A 19,282-nucleotide genomic window follows, 5' to 3' on the forward strand; every position below is an offset into this window, starting at 1 on the left:
CCCATCAATTTGGTAAAATTTTGACCTAATATTTTATCAAAGCTGCCCAACCTATGACCCAACATAATTAGTCAAGCTGTGGAGTGAATTGAAGAACCCTGCACATCACCTACCCAACTCGTGAGTCATGACTTTTGAACCAGTAACCCAGCTTACGAACCTATGGCTTTTACCCAGAAGTTGAGTTATGAAAATAACCAGCATTTTTTAGGGCGTACGAATTCCTAAACAGATTTTGAGAGAAAACTTTTAAAAACAAGATTTCAGGGCAAGTTAGGCTACAGCCTACTTTATTCAATGGTCGAACGCTGCACTGAGGTCTAGCAAGACAAGCACAGAGATGAGTCCACTGTCAGAGGCCATAAGAAGATCATTTGTAACCTTCACTAAAGCTGTTTCTGTGCTGTGATGAGCTCTGAAACCTGACTGAAACTCTTCAAATAAACCATTCCTCTGCAGATGATCTGTTAGCTGTTTGACAACTACTCTCTCAAGGATGATTGATATGAAGGTTGGAGATTGGCCTATAATTAGCTAAGACTGCTGGGTCTAGAGATGCTTTTTAAGTAAAGGTTTAACTACAGCCACCTTGAAGGCCTGTGGTACATAGCCGATTATTAGAGATGGGTTGATATTTAAGACTGAAGCATTAAGTAATGGTAGGACTTTAATTTACCACTTTAATTTTGAAAATATTTCAAGGAAAAACTGAAGAACAATGCCAGATGCTCTCGAGAGCACGAGGTGGAAATAATAACCCTCATCGTATAGAAAAGTTGGCCGGTCAAAAGGCTCCAAAATATTACATGGTGCACAGTCTGAAGACAAAAAAAGAGATAACGTCTCAGTTTTCTTCATTTACATGAAGAAACTTGGATAAAAGGTTTCTGAAAACCCCACACCTTGGAAGGAGTTTACAAAAATATCTAAACTGATCTAAGTTGCTGACTGCATGTAGACAAAAGGGCAAAATGCATTTTTGGCATGTGGACAGGGCCCTTTAACTTTAAGACTTAGTGCCTGCTGTGTTGGCCTCTCATATCTGTGTCATATCAGCATAACACAACTTAGTATCATGCATAAAGTAATCATTCCTCTCTGTGTAGAATCCTCAAAGTTCACTAGTGTTTATACTACACCTCCCAAGGCTGCCAAACACAGTCACGGTCCCTGGGAAATAATGTTCGTCATGCTTTGTACAGCATGTTGTGAATTCCAAAGTACGCCCTAACCCCTTTATTGTTTTGGTTCTGTCAAAAGATTCAGGGACTAGACTTCCAATGAGGAGAGACAAGTGTGTACTTGTGTAGCTTAAATTTTAAGAGACAAGTCTGTCCACCCAGGTAAATAAACTGCAAACTTTGATCCCAAGAGTAATTTTTAAAGAGTTCCCCTTTAATGGCATGAAATTATTTCTTATTTAAGGTTTAATCTCAAACTGCTCTCTCCTCTCCTACTGATGTCACATGTGAGCATGTACCTTTTAAGATGAAGTGGGGTATAAAATTACCCTTTCCTTATAATTCATCAACCTCCACTGATCATCGTATTGAGCTGGTTTTACATCAGTAAATGTGAAACTCCCTCTCTGCTGTGCCCATGTTTAGGTGAAGCTGTGTCAGAGTTGATTGATTGTTCTACCTGTAAGTTAATTTAACACAAACTTTACTGGGTAATCAATTGAATCAAGAAAATCCCTCTCAACACTTAATAGAAACACACATTTTATTCTTCACACAGTGAGTAGATCCTTTAGCATTAAGCAGCAGTGTTTCTAATGGTTTTTGCTTTTGAGGACTTGTGTGTGCAGGAGAGGATTTTGCAGGCATTTCTGATATAAATATCACTACCAGTAACCTTTGTTTCTTCTTTTATCAGTTTTTAACCTCCTAAAATCAAGATTGATATGACATTGACCTGCATGCTAAGTATCCTCATTTACTTATCCTGTAAAACAAAGACTATTTATTAAGGATTAAAATCTTAAAAGCTCTATTAAAAACCATTTAATTAAAATGGCAGTGTAGTTCCACGGTGCAGTACTAAGCGCATTTCAGCATTTTTTGCTGCCTGAGAGAACAAAGCCATTAATGGCCAATGTTCTGCTAATAAATTCCATGTCCAGTTTTTCCAAGAATGGAAGGATGGCACATTTGGCTGATCTGGATAAGGCCCATGCCATAAGGCAGCTCTAAACTGGTCTTCTGGAAAACATAATTGCAGCATTATTTTGAGTGAGCAGTTTATCCAAATTGTCAGAGACAGGCCACCAAGTGGGCATCTCAACAGGATGATGCCACAAGTTGATGCCCTTTCCTCACCCTGTCAGCACTTAGGAACTGTAGGTAGCCTTCAAGGTTTGCAGGATGATGTGACCGGCAGATTTCTACCCAGACAATCCAGATGAGACTGCATAAAGCCAATCTAAGGTCTCATAGGGTAGCTTAAGCCTATGCCAGTCTATTGTGGCTGTGTATGGTTTTTTCACACACATGTTGAGGCTCCTGCATGTTAAATGAAAAAAAACTGTTGCCAATAAGTCATGTTTCTTCAAATTCTAATCATCCAGTCCATGAAATAACACCGAACTAGAGTCAACAGTGGAATCAGCTGTTTGGTTTTGGCAGAGAAGATTTGGCAACCCAAACACATACTCATACATTTCCCTTCCTGTGGCACCATTTAAGGGAAAATAAACATGGTTTTCCAACTGTATAAAATGTATCCCCAGGAAACATTGTTATAGCAAAGAAATAACTGACCAAACACAAATTTTCTTACTTTGTGAAAAGTTTAAACAGTAATATAACAGATCTGTAAATTTATCACTTTTTAAAGAGAGCATAACAGCATTTGCATTAGAGATGGGTATTATCCCTGATTTCTACATTCAGTTAAGTTCAATTTTGACTCAGACAGTGATAATGCATAAAATAATGATTTTTGATGGTAAACTGGTCTTAAAGTACACTGAGAGAGCTGTGCAGAAGGTGTGGTTTTAAAATGGTGGAAGCAGAACTGCCAAAGTAAGAAATTCAAGGGTAGATCTGATCTTCTTTTGCTGCTGGTTCAGTGAATTTTGGTCGGAGTGACAAAACCTGCAGTTTTAACCATCTGCAGGCAGACGTTGCAGATTTGCAACAGTTAAGAACTAACAACCTGATTGCCCCACATGCATATTTTATGAGGTTTTTTTTACTCAGAAGTACCACTGCAGGACTTGGTTGTGCATTAGCAACAAAAAACTTAATTTGGGCCTGAGAGGGTTAAGAATCTGTGTGATGTTGGCTTTCAAAGCGGCGCGAGCATAAAGTGCGACCCGATGCCATGTCCACATGCGTGGCGTCGGGTCACGCTTTGTGCTATCATCTTTTTGCGGCCTCTGTTTTACCTTCTCTTTAATCCTTTGCTGTTTTAATAGTCTGGCGGTTGTTGAAACAGTTTTGAAAGCTTTAAGCTGAGATTCTGGCGTTTCTGGCAAAATACATTTATATTTAAAAATGATTCAGGATTCTTTTTTAAACCCACTCCTAAATCACATGGCACTGGAGCTTTTGGGTTCTGTGTGTTGTAAGGCAGGGCCTCTTTTGTCTTTTTTTGGTTTTACTCGTCTGTCTCATTGTAAATTCTGCTTTGAAAAGGTGGGACCTAAAACTAGCCACCGTATCAACATGTAGTCACTGTGGGGGTAAAGTAAGTACAAAATACTAAACTGAGCAAAATATTACTTAGAAACATGCAATATTTAGTTACGCTAATCTGACCTCCAATATGTGAAGGGCGTCTTAGTGTAACTCCTGAACTGTACACATAGTCGGACTGCACTTTGGAAGAAATACATTTTTACTTATTATCTAATAAAAAAGAAAGTTCAACAATCGTTGACATCAACACCCTCTGTAAGCCTCCTGATCTTTGGAAAAAAGAGGGAAAATTTCATACACCTGTTATAGGGACGACAGTTGGTGACTGAAGAATGTATTAACTTAGCTGTACTCAAGAGAAAACTTCTCTCTCTCTATGTCTTTATCTGTCATTACTGTCATATTGTAAAGAATAAAACATGTAAATCTATGAGGCGCTTAAGCGATATAAAGTCCACATAACATTTGAAAGCCTGTACATCAGACTTGTGAAATATGATTAGAAGTAGTCTCAGAGTGGGTTATTTCAGGACACAGTTAGATTACCTGTAATCCCTTCCCAGTTCCAGCTGTGGTCTGATTGGGTGGAACTCTGCAGATGCAGATTTAGTTGTCACATGTATATTGTTCAGCCTACTCAGATTGAACACACACACACACACACACACACACACACACACACACACACACACACACACACACACACACACACACACACACACACGTTGCTCCACTTCAAAGACAGAGGAAACAAGTCATTAAGATCAAACAGGCTCATTAGGAAAGTATGGTTGTGATGTGAAGCTAAAGTACCTGTTTGAGCCAGACGTAAGAGGGATTTGCGAGACGGGAACTGTACTGCTTTTGGTCTGTGAGCTCTGTGGAGGAAGGAAGTAGTGACTGTGAATTGTTGTTAAACAACTGTGGATTAATTGCCCCCCTAGTCCATCCACTCCATCATCTTGTAGATGTAGGAACCCCTGGAAAATGAGATGGTACATCTCAAGAGGATTATCCATATAAAAGAGCTGAAGGCTGCTGAATAGTTTGCCAGAAAAGGAGATTAGTCAGCTCTACGCATGTTTTAAATTCCTTCTGAACAACAGTTTAATGAGAAACTTTTATGTGCTTTTTAATGTTAGTTTAGCTCATTTCCTTCAATTTGTACAGTAATTGTTTGATTAGTGATGATTTTCTTAATATATGATTTTGTTGTTCTTCTCATGCTGTTATCATTTTTAATGAAAAATTATAGCAATCCTTGATCAGTCTGTAGCTCTGGGGATGCATGTGTCTGTTTTGTTTCTTTATTAACTGACAACTATTGAATGAACTTAATGATGTAGGCATTTTTACTGTGTAATATGTCCAACTGCTTAAGTCAAGTAACAATGTCTGGGGCAGGAAAATGACACTAACATTGAAAAACTGCCACTTGAAGCAGGCTCCAGCCAAAAGCCAATCAGCCCCAGCAGACTTTTAAAATTCCCAACAAGGTACGGACCGATCCTGGAGGCAGGGGCTATACAGGTCAGGGGTAGCCTGCCCAGCAGCTAACGCAGTCTCTTTAAAAACACTTACAGAAGCACGAGACTTAAATCGGCAATTCTGTACTTCGATCATATGGACTGGATCATTTCACTGGATGAATTTGCGGCATACAGTGGGGCAAAAAAGTATTTAGTCAGCCACCGATTGTGCAAGTTCCCCCACTTAAAATGATGACAGAGGTCAGTAATTTGCACCAGAGGTACACTTCAACTGTGAGAGACAGAATGTGAAAAGAAAATCCATGAATTCACATGGTAGGATTTGTAAAGCATTTATTCGTAAATCAGGGTGGAAAATAAGTATTTGGTCACCTCAAACAAGGAAAATCTCTGGCTCTCACAGACCTGTAACGTCTTCTGTAAGAAGCTTTTCTGTCCCCCACTCGTTACCTGTATGAATGGCACCTGTTTGAACTCATCATCTGTATAAAAGACACCTGTCCACAGCCTCAAACAGTCAGACTCCAAACTCCGCCATGGCCAAGACCAAAGAGCTTTCGAAGGACACCAGGAAAAGTATTGTAGACCTGCACCAGACTGGGAAGAGTGAATCTACAATAGGCAAGCAGCTTGGTGTGAAAAAATCAACTGTGGGAGCAATCATCAGAAAATGGAAGACATACAAGACCACTGATAATCTCCCTCGATCTGGGGCTCCACGCAAGATCTCATCCCGTGGGGTCAAAATGATCATGAGAACGGTGAGCAAAGATCCCAGAACCACACGGGGGGACCTGGTGAATGACCTGCAGAGAGCTGGGACCAAAGTAACAAAGGTCACCATCAGTAACACACAACAACGGCAGGGAATCAAATCCCGCAGTGCCAGACGTGTTCCGCTGCTGAAGCCAGTGCATTTTCCAGGCCCGTCTGAAGTTTGCCAGAGAGCACATGGATGATACAGCAGAGGATTGGGAGAATGTCATGTGGTCAGATGAAACCAAAGTAGAACTTTTTGGTATAAACTCAACTCGTCGTGTTTGGAGGAAGAAGAATACTGAGTTGCATCCCAAGAACACCATACCTACTGTGAAGCATGGGGGTGGAAACATCATGCTATGGGGCTGTTTTTCTGCCAAGGGGACAGGACAACTGATCCGTGTTAAGGACAGAATGAATGGGGCCATGTATCGTGAGATTTTGAGCCAAAACCTCCTTCCATCAGTGAGAACTTTGAAGATGAAACGAGGCTGGGTCTTCCAACATGACCAAAACACACCGCCCGGGCAACAAAGGAGTGGCTCTGTAAGAAGCATTTGAAAGTCCTGGAGTGGCCTAGCCAGTCTCCAGAACTCAACCCCATAGAAAATCTGTGGCGGGAGTTGAAAGTCCGTGTTGCTCGGTGACAGCCCCAAAACATCACTGCTCTCGAGAAGATCTGCATGGAGGAATGGGCCAAAATACCAGCTACTGTGTGTGCAAACCTGGTAAAGACCTATAGTAAACGTTTGACCTCTGTTATTGCCAACAAAGGTTATGTTACAAAGTATTGAGTTGTATTTTTGTCATTGACCAAATACTTATTTTCCACCCTGATTTACGAATAAATTCTTTTTTTTTCTTTTTTTTTTTTTTTCGCCTGTCCCATTTGGTTCTTTAGCCATCAGAATTGTTGTCTGAAGACCAACAAGGATACCCAATGGTTTTACTTTGCCAAATGGATCATCGTGGCATTGCCGTATTGGTCCATTTGGTCGATCTTTGTTTTTATTATTTATTATATTTTATTTTCAGATGTTACAGACGGGACAGACATGAGTGAGAGATAGGAAAGGGAGAAAGAGAGAGGAAGGAAAGGAAAAACAGAAGGGGAGAGGGACAGTGAGAAAGGGGGGGAGAAAAAAAATAAAAATCTCCTGGATCACCTGTTGAGAGAAGAATAGAAAACAAGCAAAAAAAGACAAAAAAAAAAGAAACAAAGCAACATACTAAACACAACACCATCGCATTAATCTAGCTAAGTGTAAACAGCAGTAAATACTAAATATTCAATGTTGTTGTGCAGCACGCAGGACAGATGTGCTTCGAGGTAGCAGCCAAGAAAGGTGTAATTTGGGTCTATGAGCAGTGAACACCCGTGTGCATACCTGTGTGGATCAGCGCGCTTGTATTCCAAAGGTTTCTCCATGTAACGATCTGCTAGGGAGTGTGGGGGGGCCACAGCCCCGTCCTCCAGGGTGTGAAGCAGGTATGGAGGAGATCAAAACTCCAGACATCCAGAGGCCCCCAGAACACAAGAAACCATGGAAGACCAACAGAGGGGCAGCCGCGCCACTGTTCCAGTAAGAGCTGAGGAGAGTCCCAGATGAGGGTTCACTCAGCAGCCGCGGAGCAGAAGCCAGGGGGAGTTGCAGTGACGCGCCCGTGAGCTCCGCCGGCCGCCAGCTGTGCCTGAGTGATCGAGCCCCAGGCCGAGAGGCCGGGGGCACCCCACCCCCGAAGGGGCCCGAGTGAGCCCCAGGCTCCAGGCCCCGATAAGCGGCCGCCAAGGAGTGAGCCGGTGTGTACCTGGACGCCCACCCCCAGACACAAAGAACCACCAACGCACCGACACCTGAGGGAGTCCGCCACCGGCAGGGGAAGTGGTGGTAGGTGGAGATAGGCCTCCAAACCTTGGAGGGCCTGAGGTGTCCCCAGAGAGGTGGCGTCTGATACCCAACCTGACATATAGACACAGACATACAGGCACACACAGACACAAACATCCATTCCCCCCCCTCATGCTCTCATATGCACTCACTCCACACTCAACCAACGTGGAGACAGACATAAAGAGACGCTGTACACACGATCACACTCCCCAAGCGTACTCTACAAACCGGGTCTAGGTACCCTTGCCCCTGGAGGGGGAACTGCACCCAGACCCAGGTGGTGTTACCCTTCTCCCTGCGGTGGGGAGAGGCAGACCACCCCGACTCCGTAGCAGCAGGGAGGCCCCACACTCCAGACCGCAGTCGGACGGCCAACTCCACCTAGCCCTCCCGCCCCAGCAGGCCGCAGAGAATGGGGGTGGGAGAAGACTCCAAACCTCCCTCCACCCGCTCATTGTAGTGTTGATGCATGTGTGTTCTAAGGTGCAATTAAAACCCAGGAGGGCATGGAATAAATTCTTTACAAATCCTACCATGTGGATTCATGGATTTTTTTTTCACATTCTGTCTCTCACAGTTGAAGTGTACCTCTGGTGCAAATTACTGACCTCTGTCATCATTTTAGGTGGGGGAACTTGCAGAATTGGTGGCTGACTAAAAACTTTTTTGTCCCACTGTATATGTTTTCCGAAACAAGCTTGAATTTTCCAATTTTTAGGAAACAGATCTGATCAATCAGATTAGATCTGCATTTGGCAACAAGTGCGCTCGTGACCCATATCACGAACCAGTGCTGAACACTATTACTAATACTATTTTCCCTCAGACAGTCAGGTAGACGCTGCTCTGGATTGATCGGTTATCTGAAATGATTTCTTTACCTCAGATATGCTTCCAAGCCTCAACAGCTTCAACTCCTCGATTAAACCATGAAATTCTTCCTGCTGCGGCTGTTTTCTCATGAGAAGAACCCAGAATCTCAGTTTCACAGGACCGAGCTTCATCAGGACCAGCTCATCATCCTTGATGTAAACTTCTTTTTTTCCTGAACTTGATTACTGAGCCAATTAAATATGAATGGGGCAGGTGTCTTTGTCCCATTAACAGTGCCTGGAGCTTATCAAGTTGAGAGGCCAGCAGTTTTTTCTGGTTGTTTGTGACCATCCATAGTGGATAAAAAGTCTCTGACTGGAGAGTGATATTTCACTGCTTTGAGATCAGTTACCATCTGTTATTTCTATGGACACAGAGCTAGCATCGGCAAGTAAACACTCTGATTTATCACTGTAACAGATGACTTTTATGTTGCTAAACCATTAATAACATGTCTAGTGGTTAGAAATGAAAGCTTTGACAATGGAAAGGGAAACTTCTGCCCTGCCCAGCTTAATAAAACAAGCTGAAGAGGTGATGGTTCCACCAATGCTTTCAAATGGCGGCGCGCACGGGTGCAACGGCTCTTAGCTCTCCAGTTTGGTGCTCGTTTTTACTTTTAATGTGGATATTTTTGAATGTTTGCAACGCCGCCATCTCTTACAGTCGCCAGAACCTAATTGATCTAGGTTTTAAAGATAGTTTGTCTGTTTCTGGCGACTATCAGCGAACACACAACATCCTGGTGGAGATAGCGAGACCGCCAGGGTCACCGTGGATGGTCTGCCCGCCCAGCAAGCGTAGAAGGCGACGGAGGGAAAGAAAGCAGAACAGGGGATGCCGGTCGGGCTCAGACGCTAGGCTACGCAAACATCCACACCGGCCAGCATTTCCGAGCCTTTTCCTATCGAACGCCAGATCCATCACCCACAAACTTGACGAATTGGAGCTACAGATAGCCAACACAAGCTTTGCACGTAACTGCAGCATTATTCTTATTACGGAGACGTGGCTTCACCCGCTGATTCCCGACGCTGCAGTCGAGTTAGCAGGCCGCACGCTACACTGGCATGACAGAAACAGCAACTCAGGTAAAAGCAGAGGAGGGGGGCTATGTGTTTACGTGCATAAATAGTGGTGTTGTAACAGCAGGATCATTCACACACACTGTTCTCCTGATTGGGAGGTTCTGGCAGTCTCGTGCAGACCTTTTTACATCCCGAGGGAGTTTACAGTAGTTATTGTGATAGCTGTTTATATACCGCCGGATGCTAACGTTAGCACGGCTCTCAGCCTCTTGCTCAACACCATAAACAAACAACAGCTTGCCCACCCCGATGGGGTTTTTATTGTCGCCGGCGACTTTAACAAAGCGTGCCTAAAGACTGTGCTTCCTAAATTTGTCCAGTTCGTGGACTTTGCTACGAGAGGAGAACACACTTTGGACCATGTCTATTCAAACATCAGGCATGCTTTCATAGCGACACCCCTCCCCCACCTGGCTGGATCTGACCACCTCTGCATGTCCCTCACCCCCACCTACACCCCCCTGCTGAGAAAAACAAAGCCCCAGACAAAGACAATAAAAACCTGGCCTGAAGGAGCCCTTTCTCAACTGCAGGACTGCTTCTCAACAACTGTATGGGATTTATTCTCCAGCCACAACCTCCAGGAGTACACGGACACTGTACTCTCGTACATCAGGAACTGTGTTGACAATGTCACCGTCAACAAAAGGGTCAGGGTGTTTCCAAATCAAAAACCCTGGATGAATAGCGAAGTGCAATCCCTCCTAAAAAGCCGCAACACTGCCTTCAAGTCAGGGGACAGGGCTGCGTATAGGGCGGCCAGGGCAGACCTGAGTAGAGGCATCAGGAAAGCTAAGGCTGCCTATAGGGCTTTGGAGTTGATGTCACGCCGCAATGCATTATGGGAGCGCAGCGCCATTTTCGGGGTCTACGAATCAAACCAAACACACTGTGTTGGAACGACGACTACAAGAAAGATGCTTAAAAGCAGCTCAAAAGAGAATGAACTGTATAGAGACCGATTTCATTCAGAGGCGAAGCAGCGGTACTTGCAGAAAATAGCGTGCATTGGAAATGTGGACCCGTATGAAATACGGCCGTGGAGTAGAAACCCTGAAGACCAACCGCTACTGACGTAGCCTGACATATTTTCGTACCTTATCTGTGGAATCAGCGCGTACAAGTCGTCATTCAAGCAAAGGTAAGTCAGCTCGAGTACTGCGAGTGAAATGCGTTTGATTTCCTTGCAAACATTCAGATTAGTGCAGCATAAATTCATTCATGAGGGGAAATTACAGTGAGAACATGTGGAGGCTGTTAGGTGGATAACATAGCGAGTTCAGTGCATTGATGTGACATTCTCCTGAAGGATTGTTATTCTTTATGGTTAAAGAAATTGCACTAATTTATTCATATTTATTATAAATAATCCTAATTAAACATCTTGCTTCCATGTTTGTATCTTGTGTCACTAAAAATACAATTTATTTTAATTTTATATATTGATCAATGACCTGCAGAATCTCCTTATCATATTAAGTGATTCATAATTGTCACTTTATGCTTTCTCCATCTCTAAAGTGATGACATCCTTGCATTACCGGTACATACTTTAGGTTCATTTTCTGCAGGCAGATTTACACTATAACATGCAGCGTTCTATAGCTGGACACATAAAGAAATGAAAAATTACATGTATGTGCTAACTTTCTAAACACTTTGTTACATTTATGATAAAGTAGATAAAACACATTTCACCAAGCATTTCACTACATATCGTACTGTGTATGACTGTGTACGTGACAAATAAAATTTGAATTTGAACATTTACGTCGGCCTTGGCTCATAGTTCTTGTCTTTAAATGAACTTTGTCTGTGTGTGTTTCAGGTCCTGCACTCTCAAAGACTGAATGAACCAGCATTGCAGCCATGGGTCACTGTGAGCATCACAGGGAAGGTTGAAGCCGCCCACTGCACCTGTATGGCCGGAGTCGCAGAGACCTGCAGCCATGTCGCTGCTCTTCTGTTTAATGTAGAAGCAACAGTGTTGATCCGTGGCACAAGGACTGTTACAGATGAACCTGCATACTGGGTTTTGCTGGTGTGGGGATGAACAAAAAGTATTTTATCAGCATAATATAATCTGCAGTATGATCATTGCTTTAACAATGTAACGGATAGCTTTGAGATGGCCTTAAGATGTTTATGATGATGTTAACTTTGTATTTCAGGTGCAGTTATAACTATTTTATACATATTGCATATCTGTGCTTATTTGAGTTGATGTTCAGGTTCTTTAAAGGTCTTAAGCCTCACTGACGTGACTGTTCAGGTGATACATGCTGAGGGAAAACTAGAACATAGAAGGAATTGCAGTACATGCTTACACAACAGTTCATTTTAATATCTTTTATATGTTCATATTCTTGTATTAAGCTTTAAGTAGGGGTTCTTGATTAAAACATTTATTTAGTAGAGGACACATACATAGTTTCAGTTGTTGCATATCAGAGTGGCTTCTGTCTCTCTGTCTGGTTAGAGGTTAGGAGCTAGTCGCGAGGTGAAACAGGGTGCAATTGTGGTTAGCACACAGACACACACTTAGTTAGAGAATCATTTATAGGTGAAAGTTTAATCATGTTTTGCTGGGGTTGCAATAAGAGCAGTTTGTCGCAGAACTGCTGCTGAGGTGTCAGGATGACAAGCGAGCATCCGGCAGTGACAGGAAGCACCTGTTGTGAAGATAGGAGACAATTGTTCTTTTAAACGGTGTCAAAAGTCGTTGTGGTTTTGATTTGATCTATGTATAAAATGTATCTGTGACGTTGAAGGGGCGTCATTAAATTTAAGCCCTGACGGTATAAATATCTGTTTAATGCTTTGAGTAAGTTGAAGATCAATTGCTGTTTCCAGTGATCTTCCCACGTGTGAATTAAAATCTTCGTTTGACTTCACCCGGCCGGACCAGTGTGGTTATTTTTCGATCACCTCTTGTACCCTTCCTCAATTTTTGAATCTTAACATTTGGGGGCTCGTCCGGGATTTACGGGATTGGCCTTTTCAAGAAAGAAAGTTAATTTTAATTAACCCCTTCGGGTCAGTTCCCACAGTCTCCACACCCAAGACTAAATACAAAGAGTTTTTACGCCGCCAGTTGCCCAGTGACATAGTCAAAGGATTCTTAGATGGACTATAATCTCTTTGGAGTTTTAACACGTTCTCTGACCCTTGTCCTGACGTTTCCCCATTTTCCCCAGTGTAACCCTTTACCTGATTCCAGTTCCGACACCAGTTTGCAAAGGGCCTACTCCCTCTTTCACAATGTGTACTTACTGCATAATCCCAACAAACCCACACATTATATCCTCTCCAACTACTATCTGCTCCTTCACACTTTAAAACATCGCATAAGTCAAAGGTGAATGAAGTTGTGGACCCATTAACATAGTTCAACTCTAAACCACCATATGTACTCAGGCACTCATCCCTTTTTCCCGAAACCTCGCGTTTTGATCTCCTTTTTAGCCCTGTTTCAATAAACTGTTTCTCTTTTGGTGCTGGATTCAACTGGCCCCAGTGTTCAGACAGTTCGCGGGGGCCTCCCTGCAAAATATAAACAAGCAAACATAGGGCCATTATCAATATCATCACAGTCATCAAACTAACAATCACAAGCAACATTTTAATCAGTCCTTTCTCCTCACGAATCTCCGGTTCGCGGGATGGCATTGTGTTGTATGTATTTTGTATGTATATTTGTACTTAGCATAAATTTTAAAACTTTGTTTCTGTTTTCCTCTTTCCCTTTTTACTCTTTTTATTTGAACCACCCCTTTTCAAACTCTCAATTTGTTACCACTCCTTTCTGTAGGCGCGGCGATCTCCTCCTAGGCTGCTCTTCTTTCTTCGGCCTTCCAGGTGGACTACTGGTCGGCCCGTTGCACAGGTGAAGAGGTTTATTCTGCCTCTGTTTCTTGACACCTGCGTTCTTTGAAGACGAATTTTCCTCCACCAAGCTCTCGTGTGCGGGTGCACACTGCGACCAGTGGTACCAGGTGTCGCCTTTCCCTTTCAGCTGGACTGCTGTAGCCGTCCGGGCGGTCACCTCATACGGACCAGTCCAGCGGGGCTCCTTCCACTTTCGCTTAATGACCTTCAGCCACACTGCCTTTGCGTCCGGGACCTCTCCGTTCCCCGTGGGTCTCTCACAAGTGACCTGTTTTGTAAAGCTGGACACAAGAGCCTTCAACTCATTAAAATATTCTGCATGAGACCTGTTGCTTGTCCTGGGCTGCTCCACCGGGACCACTGTCCAGGGTGCTGGAAACTGTCTCCCAGTCAGCAGCTCATAAGGGGTGAAACCTGTGGATTGGTTAACAGAACATCTTATGGTCATCAAAGCAATGGGCAGGGCTGCGACCCAATTTAGCCCTGTCTGCGCACAGATTTTAGCCAACTTGTTTTTCAAATTTAGGTTCATCCTCTCTACCTTTCCTTGAGATTGAGGATGATAGACCGTCCCGAACTTATGTTGCACTCCCAACATCCTCTCTAACTCTTGCAAATCTTTGTTCTTGAAGTGAGTACCATTGTCTGACCTAATTCTCTTGGGAAACCCATGCCTTGGAATGTAATGATTGATTAAGCACTTAATCACGCTTTTCGCGTCTTCACATTTGGTCGCCCATGCTTCGGGCCATCTAGTCAGAACATCCACACACACCAACAAATACCTCACCCCACCTGGGCCTGTATCAATCATGTCGGTATAATCAATCACGACCTCTTCTCCTGGCCTTTCTGGCATGAGAAACTTACCAGCTTCAGGTTTTACTGCTGGCTTTGGGTTGTGTGCCCCACACCTGTTCGGTTTCTCCGGGCTCCGTCAGTATTGCTCCCCCTCCCAGCCCCAGTCAGCTACCGGGTACTGGGCGGCTGGTGCTGCATTCGGGTTTGGAGCTTGATGTGCTCCCCTGTAAGCAGCTCTTTGTCTTGGGCCTCCTCGTGCCTGGGATTGATAGCCTCGCCTCTGATAATTTCGCTGCGATTCAGGGCATTCTCGGGACCAGTGTCCTTCTGCTCCACAGCTGTAACAGCCAGTCCAAGACACATTATTAGGATTCCCTGGATTCCGAGCCCTTTGTCCTCCCCTCACGGATCCACCACGCCCTCTCTGCGGTCCACCGGTCCCCCAATTCCCCACTGGTTGACGCTGCCTTGGTGCATTGGCGGGCCAACGGTCATGGGCCAAGAGATCTGGGACCAATGGTCAAGCGGGCGCTGGACAACGCATGCTGGCAAAGCACCCAAATTCCAAATGTCTGGTATGCACCAAAATGTAAAATATATCGCATAATTTGTTTGTCCAACGATGCAGTGATCTTAGAACATAAAGAAATCTCCAGAATACACGGCAGGGAAAGAATGGATCATCCTGATGCAGTAGCTGAGCTCTCAAAATTGCCTGATACTTTGTGGTCCGCAGGGCCCACAGATGTAGGTTTAGCTAACTGTTCGCCTGTCCTGTTCCAGCTGAAGTCTGACATACCAATTAACAGACCACAATATAAGCACAAAACTGAAGCAGAAGAAGGTATAGCTGAAACCATTGAAGGACTGTGGAAGGCAGGAGTGCTTGAGCCCTCATGGTCATTTTGGAACACACCTATTTTGCCAGTGGAAAAACATGGGACAGGGAAGTACCGTATGGCACATGATTTGAGAGCAATAAATGCCATCCTGAGGACTGACACTGTGCCTGTACCAAATCCCTACACGGCTCTGACCGAAATTACTGGGGACCAAAAGTGGTTCACATGTATTGACCTAGCGAATGCATTCTTTTGTCTCCCACTGCACGAGTCACTCAGAGACATTTTCTCATTCACATATAGAGGCCGGAAATTTAGGTACACACGCCTACCACAAGGCTTTGCACTCTCACCAGGAATTTTCAACCAGGTGTTGAAAGAGGCATTGTCCCCATGTCAACTGCCAGAGGGCTGTACATTAATACAGTATGTTGATGATCTTCTTATTGCAGCCCCGTCAGCAGCGGCCTGTACGGCAGCATCGCTCGTGGTGTTGAACAGATTGGCGGAGTGTGGCTTCAAAGTGAGTAAAGAAAAACTGCAGTTGGTCCGGCCAGAGGTAACATTCCTGGGCCGGGTGATCGCACACAGATCAGTGGGGTTAATGAACACACACAGAGACCAAATTCTGACACATCCAAAACCAAGAACTGTGAAGGAGTTGCTTTCCTTTCTTGGCTTGACAGGTTACAGCAGGCAGTTCATTCCGAACTATGCGGGTAAAACTGCCCCTTTAAGGGACCTGATCAAGAAGGTTGGTGTTCGAAATCTGAAGGCTGAATTGCCTTGGACGCCGGACACAGAGACAGCGTTCATTTCGCTAAAACAGGATTTGTCAAGAGCCACAGATCTGGCCACACCTAACTATGATGAGGCATTTTATCTTGATGTTTCAGAAACAAAGGGAGTTGTGAATGGTGTGTTGTTTCAGAAAAAAGGGGGAGGTAGGGATGTACTTATGTATGTTAGCATAAGATTAAATTCAACAGAAGCAAGGCATCCCACATGCACACAACACGCAGCAGGAGTAGCAAAGATAATTCAGAAAACAGCACACATAGTGAGGGAACACCCACTGAAAGTGCTTACCACACACAGTGTAGTGGCCTATGTGAACTCACAGGCATTCACAATGACTCCACTGATGCAACAAAGGTTGAGCAAAATTTTAGAGGCGCCAAATTTGATATTCACACATACTCTTCATCTAAGAATAGCAACAGGCAGTCAGTGCATTCCTGACGCGACACACAGAGATCTCTCACACCAAATTTTCTTATTCTATATTACAACCACTGTCAGATCTGTCAGCTTTAGCGCCTACACAATTTAGACAAATTTAAAATAATCGCCCAGCGGATAAACTCCCTGAGTTTTTTACGACCAATTAACCAGTATCAAGACTTTAACTGTTTCTGGCCTCATCTCTTAAAATCCCTAACTCAATTTAAAAGTGTGGAATGACGCAGAGATTAACATTCCCTTATTTATTTACTATATGTAACCTGAATTTCTCTCTCTCTTATCAAATAACAAAGGTTATCTTTAAAATTTGTTATTGAACTACTAATTAAGTTGCTTTTTATGGCATCAGTGATAAACTGCCCCTAAAAAGTAACTTAATTAGTAGTTCAATAACAAATTTTAAAGATAACCTAGCAGAGGCACAAGCAACACAATTGAATACCTCTTGTTCCCTAGCATTTAGAGCCATCCAGTCCAGCCAGAGATTACTGTCACTGAACCCAGTGGCGCGCTCAATTAAATCCCGTAGAGCCAGTTAGAGAAGAAAAGGAAATACACATGATTAACAACCAAATAAACGCTGTTGCAAATTCTACAGGAAAAAGGGGAAATGGGCCGTCATATGTGGTACCAGAGGAACAGGAACTAAAGGATAGACGAGTCCTGGCGGTGGACTACACTAGACTGAAGCCTCAGGATTTAATTGAGCGCGCCACTGGGTTCAGTGACAGTAATCTCTGGCTGGACTGGATGGCTCTAAATGCTAGGGAACAAGAGGTATTCAATTGTGTTGCTTGTGCCTCTGCTAGACCACGGCTGTTCACAGAGCCCGCTCCACTCCATGCGGAGGACAAGTGGGGTTATGATTGCATGTTGCGAATGACTAGAGGAGCGGTGGGTACTGGAGACTGTACTGTGTTATCCAGTTTGTTTCCTCCAGTTGACAAGCGGACAAAGCCAGGACCATTTTTGCCGAAAAAAGATAATTATACGTGCTTTAAGTTCTCCACAGATAAAGTAAAATATAACGTGGGAGAAATCGACCCAAGTTGGTGCGCTGTTACCCAGACGGGAAGAACCACAAACAATGTAAGTGATCCCAACACTTTAATTGGGACTTGGGCTAGAAGTGGACTTTATTATTATTGTGGGCACAAGACTCTTTTGGCTCGTGTTCCTCTGGGAAGTGTGGGGACGTGCGCGATGGTGAGGCTAGGAGCACCTATTATGCTAATTGGAAATCAGGTAAAAAACATTCCACAGCACAACACACGCACATTGGCAGCTAGGCGGAAGAGACATATCCTGTCCAAAAGGGGGATTGAGGGAACACACGCTTATGACCCTAGGCTGAACTCGCCAACCTGGATTGACTCAATAGGGGTCCCCAGAGGAGTTCCGAATGAATATAAACTCGTAGACCAAATAGCTGCGGGTTTTGAGAATCTTCCAATAATTTCTGCTCTTTTTCCAGTGACCCCGAACAAAAATGTAGACAGAATCAATTATGTTCACTATAATTTGCTGAGGCTCTCTAACCTTACCAGAGACGGGATGGAAGGGTTAGCGGAGCAAATGGGTCCGACCTCATTAATGGGAGTCCAAAATAGAATGGCCCTTGATATGTTATTGGCGGAAAAAGGGGGGGTTTGTGCGATGTTCGGAGATCAGTGTTGTACTTTTATCCCGAATAACACTGCCCCAGATGGCTCGGTGACGCGAGCCTTGGAGGGGCTAAAGAGTCTCTCTAGGACCATGCATGACCACTCGGGAATTGACAACCCGCTGGAGAGCTGGATGACCTCAGTGTTCGGAAAGTGGAAGGGGCTTGTTCTGTCAATTATGTTGTCTCTATCTGTATTGGTGGGTATTTTGGTGACCTGTGGTTGTTGTCTCATTCCTTGTGCCCGAAGGATGGTAGAGAAAGTGATTGTAAAGGCAGTGGACCCTGGGGCGGTGGCCCCTATGTCCATGATGCCGATGATGGATCTGGAGGTAGCCGAGTGGACTGAGGAGTGAACAACAACCTATGTATCGACCTCTGGTGTGCCAGAGGTCGAAAGGGGGATTGTGGGGATGAACAAAAAGTATTTTATCAGCATAATATAATCTGCAGTATGATCATTGCTTTAACAATGTAACGGATAGCTTTGAGATGGCCTTAAGATGTTTATGATGATGTTAACTTTGTATTTCAGGTGCAGTTATAACTATTTTATACATATTGCATATCTGTGCTTATTTGAGTTGATGTTCAGGTTCTTTAAAGGTCTTAAGCCTCACTGACGTGACTGTTCAGGTGATACATGCTGAGGGAAAACTAGAACATAGAAGGAATTGCAGTACATGCTTACACAACAGTTCATTTTAATATCTTTTATATGTTCATATTCTTGTATTAAGCTTTAAGTAGGGGTTCTTGATTAAAACATTTATTTAGTAGAGGACACATACATAGTTTCAGTTGTTGCATATCAGAGTGGCTTCTGTCTCTCTGTCTGGTTAGAGGTTAGGAGCTAGTCGCGAGGTGAAACAGGGTGCAATTGTGGTTAGCACACAGACACACACTTAGTTAGAGAATCATTTATAGGTGAAAGTTTAATCATGTTTTGCTGGGGTTGCAATAAGAGCAGTTTGTCGCAGAACTGCTGCTGAGGTGTCAGGATGACAAGCGAGCATCCGGCAGTGACAGGAAGCACCTGTTGTGAAGATAGGAGACAATTGTTCTTTTAAACGGTGTCAAAAGTCGTTGTGGTTTTG

This window comes from Diplotaxodon limnothrissa, linkage group LG1 (assembly GCF_057381915.1).
Source record: "Diplotaxodon limnothrissa isolate DT_005_m linkage group LG1, D_limnothrissa_male_GT1.1, whole genome shotgun sequence".
In the NCBI taxonomy this organism is placed as follows: domain Eukaryota; kingdom Metazoa; phylum Chordata; class Actinopteri; order Cichliformes; family Cichlidae; genus Diplotaxodon; species Diplotaxodon limnothrissa.